Source organism: Octopus bimaculoides, chromosome 26, assembly GCF_001194135.2.
Source record: "Octopus bimaculoides isolate UCB-OBI-ISO-001 chromosome 26, ASM119413v2, whole genome shotgun sequence".
NCBI lineage: Eukaryota > Metazoa > Mollusca > Cephalopoda > Octopoda > Octopodidae > Octopus > Octopus bimaculoides.
Genome location: NC_069006.1, coordinates 6,311,684 through 6,325,012, shown reverse-complemented (window position 1 = coordinate 6,325,012; position 13,329 = coordinate 6,311,684). Strand labels below are relative to the sequence as shown.

At 36.6% G+C, this 13,329-nt stretch overlaps 1 long non-coding RNA gene across 2 annotated transcripts in view; it reads left to right on the top strand.

Annotated features, from left to right (window-relative positions):
- LOC106879705 (uncharacterized) overlaps window positions 1–13,329 on the top strand; it is a 667,251-nt gene that overhangs the window by 609,600 nt on the left and 44,322 nt on the right. For both annotated transcript variants that reach the window (XR_001410656.2, XR_008266879.1), the window contains one exon: window positions 11,265–11,356. This is a non-coding gene — a long non-coding RNA (uncharacterized LOC106879705). The remainder of the gene's footprint in view (window positions 1–11,264; window positions 11,357–13,329) is intronic.

Sequence of the window (13,329 nt, the reverse complement as noted above, 5' to 3'; positions counted from 1 at the left end):
GTATATATGTGTATATATATGTGTGCATATATATGTGTATATATGTATGTGTGTGTGTATATATATATATATATATAGATATAGATATAGATGTATGTGTGTGTGTATATACATGTGTGTATATACATGTGTGTGTGTATGTATGTCTCTATGTGTGTGTGTGTGTATATATGAATACATACTCAAAGTTTATAAGTTCAAAATCTATCTTTGATCTTGTGTAAACATATTCATTTCTTTGCCCTAGTGAGAAAGAAACTCTCTCTCCCCCCTCCTCTCCTTTCCTCCCTATCCCTCCTTCTCTCTTTTCCTTTCTCTCTCTCCACAAGACTCAATGAATGGCTAATATATTGGTATCTTCCTGATTTGGCATAAGATAAATATGATTTGTTGGTGGGAGGCAAATCTCTAGATTGAATTAACCCAAGTAAATTCCTGACATTATTTTATTGACTGACACAGAACAAAGTCAGACTAAGTGGTATTTGAACTGCAAACATTGAGGAGACAAAATTATATATCACTAGACCTTTAGCTTCTGACTCTACTATTTCAAGTTCTTATCCGATTCATAAATTGTTACTATTAGCAAGAAATATGTCTTAGCAATAACATCTTGCAAAAGTAATTAATATAGTTAATTACTTATTAGTTAATCACATAAGCAGGTATACATTCATGTATTTAGTTTATTTTAAAATTAATTAGTTATCTTTTATCGTTAATCTTTTACTTATGTTGGGTTATTAGACTACAGCCTTGTTGGGGCACCATCTTGGAGAAATTTGAGTCGAATGAATTGGTCCCAGGACTTGTTTTTTTTTTTAAGCCTGATACTTATTCTATCAGTCTCTTTTGCCAAACTGCTAAGTTATGGGGATGTAAACAGACCAATACCAGTTGTGAAGCAATGATGGACACACACACACACACACACACACACACACACACACACACACATATATATACATACACACACACACAACAGGCTTGTTTCAGTTTCTGTCTTCCAAATCCACTGACAAGGCTTTGGTCAGCCTGAGGCTATAGCAAAAGACACCTGCCCAAGGTGCCACACAGTGGGACTGAACCTGGAACTGTGTTGTTGGGAAGCAAACTTCTTACCACAATTAATTAGATGAATAGTTACTGTGACTATTCAGGAACTTCCACAGACTCATAAGACTGATACAGTTGATGTTCCGTCAGAACTTGTGCCAGAAATTGAGATCTGCCGAGGAGAAATAAATGTGGATGAATTGGAAAGACTGTGTGGACAAAATGTCATTGAGTGCAAGAGATGTTGATAAGGGTTTCTTATCAACTGCTAATCAGTTGGCATTTTTCTGAATGTTGTCTGAAATATTTGTCACTGTGACTCCAGCACAATCATAGATATAGTAGTAGTACTCAGGTGTGGGGTTTTGCTGAGTTTTAAAGAGGATAAAACTCTGAATTAGAACTGAAGTATTTCTTGACACCAAACAGCTTTACCAATGTTATGTATCAGGCATGTTAAAGTTGTTCCCATTTGCAGCCAGGCATACTGAGGCAAGGAGGCTTGTTGTTTTGGCTCTGTTTGAACTTATGCTCTCCTTCTTTGATATAAAGTTGTCCTTAATATATATTAGAAACAGTTTTTCAAATATCATTGCAGAGATGAATATCTGATGAGAATAAAGTTATGTTTTAATAATTACATACAAAAACAAAAAGAGGAAAAAAATTTTGATTTTATTTCATCAGAAACCTTGTTTTTTTTTAACTTTAATTTATTTATGAATTTTGTTTTTGCAAAATGAAAACAAACAAAAACACTCTGTTTTTGATGGATGCAAATTAATTAGAATTTATTTACACAAATGTGAAACATTGACAGAAATTTAGTGTTTCTTTACATTTTTTCTTTTCTTTTCTTTTCTTTTTTTTCTGTGTCTTAATGTTATTTCAACAAATGGAAGGAAATAAGCAAGTATTACAAGACTATCAGTTCCTGCCAGTGTCACTGACTATTCTGTAGCAGACTCCAGTGTAGAAATTAGACTGCCAAGAACCCGTAGCTTTCTATTGATTACATTTACAGCTTCTAAGAAATGTTCACTGAAGCTTGCACACCATCTCCTTCTCTCTTTCTCTCTCTCTCTCTCTATCTTTCCTTCTCTATCTATCTATCTCTCTCCTTTTCTTTCTCTACCTCTCCTTAATTCTCTCTCTAATTTTCTTTCTCCCCCCCACCTCTTTTGTTTTATTACTTCTTAATACCACCCACCCATTCCTGACCTGCCACTCCACACACACTTTTATTTTTGTTTTGTCTGTTTCCACCCATTAAACTTGGAAACTAGTTATGGCATTATTTAATTGATTCAACAGTGCAAGGTGGCTGGTAGGGTTTTTTTTTTTAATATTTTATTTATTTCATTTTTTAAAATATACAATTATTTGTTTATTTATTTGTTTATTTATTTATTCATTCATTCGTTCCTTTATTCGTTCGATGCTGAATCTTCAGGAAATGAGCAAGAAGTTTTCATGAAAGGTTTAAGGTTTGCTAAACAAATTGATTCAATTTATGAAAGACAAAAGTAATTTGTTAAGCAATGTTGTGACATGTTCAGCTCAAATTAAATAAAAGTCTGTGACTAAAACCAAAAATTAAAATTTTGTGGAAGAAAGAAAAAAAAAATGAACCAAAATAGATTTGAAGGTTTCTTGTGTTCTGTTGAACCTTTTCGAACTATTGTTTCTATGTTCGTCTCACCAAGTAGTAAAAAAAGGAACAAAACTTGTTTTTTAACTCAGTAACAGCCAGAATATATTCTACACAAAATGAAACATTGATGATGATGATGATAATAATAATAATAATTGATAGAAAGAGGAAAGGTTGATAAATATGGAGACCTGAGAATTGAAATTGCTAAGATGTGGCAACTACAAGAGTTGAACATAAAGGTTATCTCTATTGTCATTGAAGCATTGGATTCAATACCACCCAACCTGAAGAAATATCTGGAAACTTCAGAAATACCCTACAATACAATCTAGGTGTATTGCAAAAGTCGGCATTACTTGGAACTGCACACATATTGTGTAAAGTATTGTCTGTCTGAGGTCCTTGTTGTGACTTAACCAACAGTACAAACACCCTGTAGGTACAATATCTTCAATCAACAACTTCATGATATTATATACTGTGCAACGTCTATAATAATAATAATAATAATAATAATAATAATAATAATAATTTATTTTATAAGCCTAAGGGGCATAGATGACAGGTCATCACAAGAACAGACAATTTATGTGGGGATTTATATACAGGATGAGGTGAAAGAAATAGAAAAGATAGTGAAATGCTATAAAAGTATATGAAGTATGTGATAGTATGAATGATGCAGTCTTCCTGATACAGGAGAAACTCTAACTAGGACCAATCAAAGAACCCTACAGATCCAGGATTACCCTGACAACCAAAAACATGAGCCTTCTCTACTGTTCTCCAATCTACAGGCACATACTTAGAGTCGGGCCATAATAATTATGATAGTTGGAAGCGATTATTTTTGAGAAATTTGTTGGTAAAATTGGGAACAACATGAGGGTAGAACCTGCTCAGAAAACTACTATATTGAGGAGAGCGAGGATTTTGAGACTGGTACTTGGGTATTAAGCATCATGGCAGAAGACCGTCTGAGACCTTTCACTATAGGTTGTTGTCTGCTCTTACAGAATTAGCCAGAGCAAGCGAAAGTGAGCGCTCTGAGAAGCGAAATGGACAATAATAACATTAATAATATTAAAAATTGTTATTGTTATGATTAAGGTGGTGAGCTGGCAGAATCATTAGCACACTGGAAAAATGCTTACCAACATTTCATCAGTTTTCACATTCTGAGTTCAAATTCCACTGAGGTCAGCTGTCTTACAACATTTTGGGGTGGATGAAATAAATATTATTATTATCATTGGCAGTGAGCTGGCACAGTTGTTAGCATGCCAGGCAAAATGCTTAGCAGTATTTCATCCATTCTTACATTCTGTTGTGTGGACGCCCCCAGGCGATAAGTAGGCTAGTCCAATATGTATAAATAGCTAGATGAAAAGAGAGCGATAGAGCGAGATGGAGCTGTCGGTAGACTAGACGTCGAGTTCAACAGAGTCAAGTTGTCGGAAGTGAGAGTTGAGTAGAGGTCATCCGCACGTGCGATATAACATGTTCTGAGTTCAAATTCCGCTGAAGTTGACTTTGCCTTTCATCCTTTCGGGGTCGATTAAATAAGTACCAGTTACGCACTGGGGTTGATGTAGTTGACTTAATCCCTTCCCCCAAATTTGAGGTCTTGTGTATCCAGTAGAAAGAATTATCATTATCATTATTACTACTACTACTACTACTACTACTAAGGCAGTGAGTTGGAAGAATCATTGGTGCTCTGGACAAAATGCTTAGTGGCATTTCATCTGTCTTTAGATTGTGAGTTCAAATTCCACTAAGGTCTACTTTGCCTTTTATCCTTTTGGGGTGAGCTAAATACCAGTGATACTCTGGAGTTGCCCACCCCCCACCCCCCAAAAAAACTTTCAGACCTTTTGCCTATTACTAAAAAGGATTATTACATACCTCACAAAATACCAATAATATCTTTTATATTTTACTTGTTTCAGCCATTAGACTGTGACCATGCTGGGGCACTGCCTTGAAGAATTTTAGTCAAATGAATCGACCCCGGACTTTAACTTTTTTTCCTTCTTTAAAGCCTGGTACTTATTTTATTGGTCTCTTTTGCTGAACTGCTAAGTTATGGGACATAAACACACCAACACCATTTGTCAAGCAGTGATGGGAGACAGACACACACACATGCACACACATACATATACGACAGGCTTCTTACAGTTTCCATCAACTAAATCCACCCATAAGGCTTTGATTGGCCCAAAGTTATAATAGAAGACACTTGCCAAAGGTGTCACACAGTGGGACTGAGCCTAGAACCATGTGGTTGGGTCATAAACTTCTTACCACACAACCACACCTGCATCTATTGCGGAGGTTTAAATCCTACTTCATACAGTTTACAAAATCAAGTCTTATATTTGTAAATTGTGAATATAAAAAAATAAAAGTAAGGGAAATTGTGAAGTACACAACATAAATTGAATAATTGATATTTGCCATGTCCACATGCCATGAATAATGGTTATGGAGTTATGTAACGATAAGGATGGTGGGGGAGGGGCAGATGCTGGGGAGAGAGAGAGAGAGCCATCATGGTAGCAAACAAAGAGCTAGTTCGTTAATAATGCTGATATGATTGGTTTATACACAAATATATTTAAGCTCACACACACGCGCACACATATATAAACATATAGATATGCAAGCATGTCTGCCAACACCACACACAGATACTTATATACAAACTCATGCATATATATAAATACATAGAGACATGCCTACATCTATCTATGCATCACACACACACATCTAAAGCACACATATTTGCAAACACATTCTACAAATACATACACTCACTCCTACACAAACACACATCAACTGATACACTGACATGGACACACAGCAATCAATGCTAAAACATGCCAAAACCAATTCCAAGAGCAATATCCCAATCACATTGCAACAGAAGAGTAAATGAAACTGACCGCTACTAAGTATCCCATGTTAAATATAGTCCAGATCAAAGTAACAATTGATAATGACCACCACCACCACCACCACCTCCTCCTCCTCCCCCACTCACACACCTGATTGGACAAATTGAGCTGACGTAGCAGTGAAGTTATTTAGATCGAAAGCCAGACAGGGATTAATGTTGATACAATATCTCTTACTGGCTCAGTCAAGTGTTGTGATTTGAGGTGGTGTTTTCTGATATGGAGAGCTAATGACCAAACTAATATTGAGAATAAAATAACATCATTAGGAGTTTAGCAAACTCTTCATTTGCAAAAAAAAAAGGGAAAAAAAAAAAAAAGAAAAGACTGAGATTTGGACAGGCTCTGAATGAGTGAAGGAGAGAAACTTGTTTAAGATTAATTTGCTAATAGTATATAATAGCATTATCTGTTTTGTCATCGGAAATTCTGTGTTTGATACGGCGGTTTGAGTATCCTTCGTTTGATGCGTTGTGCAATGCTGACAGATGAAATATAAGCAGCCTCTGTACCCCACCCACCTCCACAGCAACTGATACCTTCGTAGACTACAAGTACTTATGTCCATATAATAATCATCATCATCGTTATAATAATTGTTGTTGTCATCAGTGTACTCATCACCATGTGCGATCACACTAAGCAGATGTTCCAGGAATGGGTCTTTTATCCTTTACTTGTATTAGTAATTTGACTGTGGCCATGCTGGGGCACTACCTTGAAGGATTCTAGTCAAACAAATTGATCCCAGTAGTTATTTTTTTAAAACTGGTACTTATTCTATTAAACTCTTTTGCTGAACCGTTAAGTTACATGGACATAAACACACAAACACCAGTTGTCAAGCAGTGGTGGGAGACAACCACAGACACAAGCATACACACACACACACACGCACACGCATATAACAGGTTTCTTTCAGCTTCCTTCTACCAAATCCACTCAAGACTTTGGTTGGCCCAGAGTTATACTAGAAGACACCTGCCCAAGGTGCCACACTGAACCCAGAACCATATGGTTGGGAAGCAAACCTCTTACCACACTGCCACACCTAAAAAACAAAAAGATATTGGGATAATGTCCTTAATTGTTGAATTAATTAATGATGGAAATATTGAAATCAAACGTAATAAAATCCAGAATTTCTGATTGTTATGGACAACGTTTCAAGTGTTTGGAATTAGAAGTATTTGAGGTTTCAGTGATTATATGTTGACATTGAAGACAAGCACTGGCACAATTATGTGTACGTACAAACACAAGCATATATATTTTCTTTATTCCTTCAGTCACTGGACTGCGACCATGCTGGGGCAGTACCTTATTTTTTCAATGCCTGGTACTCGTTATCAGTCTCTCTTTTTTGAGTGGAAACTCATACAGGGCAAGCCGACAGTGGGTGAACTCTTCAGAGGAAGAACGAACAGGTGTTTCGGCCCATTCTTTCCTGACACTCGAAGGGAGCTGAATGCACCTAGGTAGTGACTCCTAGGCATCCCCCTGCTGTTATTTAAATGCCACCTTCAGTAGGGATTGAATTCAGAACTTTTGGGTGTGCTTATTGCTCAGCCACAAAGACCACTGCATGAACTTTTCAAATTGGGTTTCCTTCCTCCTGTGTTTTGTTCCGTTTCAGTTCCATCCATCATTCCTTTTCGCCCATAACCACACTGAGCTCTTCTTCGTCGTCTCTGACAGGTGTTTCATTCTGGCTATTCTTTACGTCTCCCAATTCGGAGCTGACTTAGTAGCTGGCATGGGGACACTGACAACCGCCCCCCCCCCCGTTTGCCAACTTCCAATGCTTTTTGGCACACACTTGTTGTCGAGTAGTGAGTCAAGCACATACCCATTATGATGATGATAATTATGATATGTGTGTGTGTGTGTGTGTGTGTGTGGTAGACTCTCTTGTCATAGATAATTAACGAGTGTTCTGCAATTTCTTGCTGAACAACCTGCACAAATGATATGTTTTTATAGTTATCAAACATTTGTGCTTCACATGAGCTCTTTCCTTCCATCAAATCAACATTACCTGAACAGGTGCATGGTATGCCACATGTCAGGTGTTCAATTGGTTGCTCACCAATGTAAAATGAAGTGTTTTGTTCAAGAGTGCAGCACACCGCTCAGTCCTGGAATTGAAACCATGGTCTCATGATTGTTTGTGCAAACCCCTAACATCTAGGCCATGCAGCCCTGCATATGTGGTATATATGTATGTATAGATGGTGTGTGTGTGTGTGTGTGTGTGTGTGTGTGTGTGTAGTCAGCCATATTTGCATAGTCTGAAACAAAGTTTTGCGATTGTTTCAGCTTATCATAAAAAAAGGTTCCCCCACTCATCAGCATACATTACTAGTGAGGGGTTGGTCCAACACCACTGCCAACGAATTTATAAAGTACATAAACCTAAACAAACCATCAGAAAGCAGAACCCTGTGTCCATTTCAATATAAATGGTGGATTCTCCATCTTTGCTTATGTGATTTGAGGCATCATTTTTAACGACGGCATATTTGACATCTTTGGATATTGAATTTGAATGATGGTCACCACAAAAACAACAATGTTTCAGTGTTTGATAATTCAAATTGTTTTCCTAAGACCATCTGCCATACTGAAAATCAACCTTCTTTCCCCCCACCTAGATTACATTATGATGGATTAGCAAGGAATTTACATTGCTATCACTATGACAACCATTTTAGTATTCTGGTTGAAGTCAACAACTTTTGGCATACTTTATCCTTGTTTTTTAAATGTTTTATTCAAATAGGAATCTTTGTTTAGTCTAGCATATAAAAACACAGAGAGGTACATTTTACTGTGTGCTCCGTGATGTATGTGTAGAAGGTGAGTTACCATCGGCATCTTGACTCAAACAAACATGCGTAAGTCAGATGCTATGAGAAATATTTTAATATTTCATTATTTCTAACAATACACTCGGTAAAGGCAGAATAAATATGATATTAATATAATTACAATTTAAGCTTTGAATCAACATTCTCAAATCTCACTGTTGTCTTGAAATAACTTTTTGGGAAAACATCAAAGCTTAAAAAAAAAAAAAGGCAAAAAACCATGATATATAAGAAAAAGATAACAAGAAGATATTTATTTTTGAAGGAAATAAGCTGTCATCTCTGTGTTTGACGAAGAAAGAATAATTTCTTATTACTACGTCTCTCAATATCTGCTGCCAAATTTGGTGAGGGGCAGGGGTCGGGTAAGGTTGGTGGAATTATTCTAAGATATTAATCATGGTTTTTGTTCTTGCAAGTCCTTTTTACTATCCTTTATGGCTTTGCAAAGTCTTTGCTACAATTTCTTTCTTTGAACAGTGTAGAAGTTAATTTTTTCTCCACTAGTAATCTATAATCGGTCGTGATATGAAATGTGACTAAGCTGACTAATGCTTGGGCTTTTTATTGATCCATCAAAAAACATCAATCATTGGTCCTCTCTCTCTCTCTCTCTCTCTCAAGTCATTCTACCCAGGTTGGCAACAGATAACCATCTAGGAAGATTATTCCAGCATTTTGCATGCGGTCAAACACTGCTCATTATCCCCAGCCATCTGGCACATACCAAACTAGAAATAGAATTTAATAGTGCTACTATAGATATTATTATTATTATTATTATTATTATTATTATTATTATTATTATTATAACTGCTATTTTCTCACAAATCATTTTCAGTACTTGTTCAGGAGAGCAACTACAGTACTTCAACCTTATTCTTCCACGAGAGTGTCTAGCAAATTTATATCTGAAGTTAGGGCATTGATGCTGCTTCATTTTTATTGTATGAAGATATAATTGCAAGACTGGGAATGAAACACATTTAATGCTTTTTCATGTCAAAGAATAATATGAACAATCGAATTACCTGCAAGAGAGATACTTTAAAAAAAAAAAAATCATTTACTTAAATCCGTTACCTATTTATTACATTGAGAATATGAAAGGAGAATGCTACAGAAGATATATTTTCACCATGTATTAATCCTCCATGTTGGCTGAAACATGCGTGGCTGGTGTTTTTACATGTGATAGCCATAAACGACAATAGGGAAAAGTTAATAAAGTTGTTGTATCAGTTATTGGCAACATTGATAGACTCATATTACATTAATGATAATCTATATCAGGGATCAAACAGGCCGCACTTCTTTCCCTTCTTCAAAAGTTCCTCTTTTATCCATTCTGGGCAGCAATGAAAGTGTTTGAAATGAGATTAGACACAATTTTTAGAATGCAATTAGCCCAACATCATTATTTTTGCAAAAACTTGCAATGATTATAGAGTTTTGAAGTAAATCGTCTCTTATTTCAGGGTAATAACATCGGAGCAGAAGTGTCTCTTCAGTCTTTTCAAAGCTAAATTTCTGGACTTAACTTTTATATACTAAGTAAATGTAGAGGTACGTGTGCGTATATATGTATATATATATATACAAGTAAAATAACAAAAAAGGAGAGCTTCTAACAGTGTAAAGGAAAGTTAAGTGGCCTTTATATATCAAAGTATATGATATTATAGATCCATTTCAGCCAATGGGAAACTGATTGCTAAAATCAGCTGAAATGAATCTATAATACTGTATACTTTGATTGATATACCCACTGTATTAACAAATATACGAGTGCTTATTTTTTTTCTGGCATGATTTTTTGGATGGCTATATACATATATAGCCAGAAGTCACCCAACAGTAAATCAAAATTCCATAAATACTATCTGTAATTCTGTATTGACTTGAATGGAAAAATGTGTCGCTCAAGAAGGACTTCAGTTTGAACAATTTTCATGGTGTTTCATATTTAGATGCTTTTATTAAATTCATTCAGTCGTTAAACATAAATAAATCTTGGAATTAAATGGTTTTGATTTACTGTCAGGTGACTTTTGGCCAACCCTGTATGTATGTATGTATGTATGTATGTATGTATGTATGTATGTATGTATGTATGCATGTATGCATGCATGCACTATGTAGATGTGTGGGTATGGGAAATGGTGAGATATTTAGTTTCATGTTTTTATATTTCATTAGGCTTTTGCTGTTTGTTAGGTTGACAGAATTGGGAGGGTGTGGTTGTTGAACAAATGTCTTGTAGTACTTAGGGATGTGGCTCAACTTTCATGGCTTAAATATCACTTAGGTTGACTTTGCTTTTCATCTTTTGAAGTTACCAGTCAAACAGTTGGTTGATTAATTGACTCTATCCCTCACCCCCACCTATTTATGGCCTTGTACCAATGTTACAAATTACCATTATTTGCGAAATGGCAGAACTGTTAGCACACTGGACAAAATGCTTAGCGGTATTTCATCTGTCTTTGTGTTCTGAGTTCAAATTCCACTGAGGTCAGCTTTGCATTTCATCCTTTCAGGGTTGATTAAATAAGTACCAGCTACGCACTGGAGTCGATGTAATCGACTCAATCCCCTCCCCCAAGTTACCCTTGTGGCAAAAATTTGAAATCATAATTATTATTATTGTTGTTGTTGTTGATTACATTTGGTCATCCACACGAGTATAACCAGCAATTTTTTTTTTCTTTTCAGAAAACCGTATGATTATTCTGCCCAAGCAGTTGGAGGATATACCAATTGCATCAGAATTTCCATCAGTGAGGCATCGGTGGAACACCAATGAGGTTCGTTGTTCCCTTTCACCCTTTTCTCTTTAATCTTCAAAACCCCAAAATATTTAGTTCAATAATTTACTGATTTCTGTCTAAATGATTGATACATGCAACTGGCTCAGACTGTTGAAACCAACTAAAATTATTTGGTGATGAACCAATGGTTGTGGTGGTGGTGGCCATGGCAGCAGTGGTGCAGGTGTTAATGATGATAATGATGATATTTTTAGGCAGGGAAGGCAAGGGGTTGGGGAAATAGTATTAATGCTTGGGGTTATGAAAATTTTTTGTTTTAATGCAAAGTCAGATTTACGAATCTAATTAAAAACAGCTAATTAGCAGCTGTTTGATGGAATGCCACACAGCATTTATTGCAGGTCACAACACTTTCCATACACTTCCTGCAACTTAGTGTAGGTCTCTGTGCAAGTAACACCAAGCGTTTGGCAAAAGTTGATGCACATTCTCTGCTCAATTTCCTTGGTGAGCTGACCACACCCTCCACACTTTACTTCCAAGCACTGCTATAGACCACAGAAGTGAGCAAGAACAGTATAGCTTACTGTATATGTGGGACAGAGTTTAAGGTCAATCTGTGCCAAGTGGCTTCACTCTGCGTACTTTAGCTCCGTTACCATAGCAAGTCCTGATCAGATCTTATACATGAAAGCCTATGCACACAAGTGCAAATGCATCATTCACTCTGACCAATCGAGATTTCAGTTCTCTGGGGTCTTTTAAAATTTAGGCCATGCACACACACATACACACACACACACACACGCACACGTGTGTGTATGTTTATTCTCTACTAGTTGGTCATCTGCAAGGCCAGCAGTTGAAGAGTCAACCTATAGACTTCTTTTAGAAATATGGATAAAAGTCTTAAAGTTTGGTCATTTAGAAAGGCTGGTGCTAGTTTAAGAATAGGAACTAGGAAACAGATATTTAGAGAAAGAAAACAGGGAAGTGGTGACTGATTTGCCTTTCCAATATATATATAAGTAGTGTAAATGGAGTCAATTTACCTTTAATTAAGATCAATGAAAGAAAAAAACAATGATTCTTTTCATTTAGGCAACAAAGGAATTTCATATTCCCTGGGGGTGGAGGATGGTCATGTCGGCCACTTCACAGTAGTAAGACCCCCTTCGGTCATGAATGACCATGGGATTGCACCTAGAAAGTTCCCCTCTGAGGCACAAGTATGGGCAAGATTGTTTATGGAAGACCAGAAGTTGCCCATGAACACCAGTCTCCTGTCTTTGTGCCACTGATCTTATCCAAGGGAAAGGCAAAGGGGACGATACAGCTTGGCACCAGTGATGTCACAATTCATTTCTACAGGTGAGTGAACTGGAGGAACATGAGATAAAATGTCTTGTTCAAGATCATAAGACAGAAGGCCAGCATTTTGTGGGATGAGAATAAGTCAGTTGCATTGACCACAGTGCTCAACTGGGCGGCTGAAAAACAAAGTCAACTTTGGTGGGATTTGAACTCAGAACACAAAGACAGACAAAACACCGCTAAGCATTTTGCCCAGCATATTAACACTTCTGCCAGCACACAGCCTCCCCCACCACCCCCACCTAATATATTCCTTTCTACTAGAGACACAAGGCCTCAAATTTTGGAGGAGGGGACTAATCTAATACATTGACCTCAGTGTTCAACTGATACTTAGTTTATTAATCCCAAAAGGATGAAAGGCTAAGTCAACCTTGACGGAATTTGAACTCAGAAGGTGACAGACGAAATACTACTAAACAGCTCACCCGGCATGCTAACGATTCCGCCGCCTCACTGCCTTCCCACTACCATTTAATATATTAAAACCTGGTTTCTATGAAAGAAACCAAATTCTGTCATTGCTTTCATACAAGTGAAACCATTAGTCACACAGTGGAGATAAATCTATTTTTACTGACTTAGTTATGGATTGAAGTTACAAGAGAAGTTAAATATATTCTTCATTTTTATTA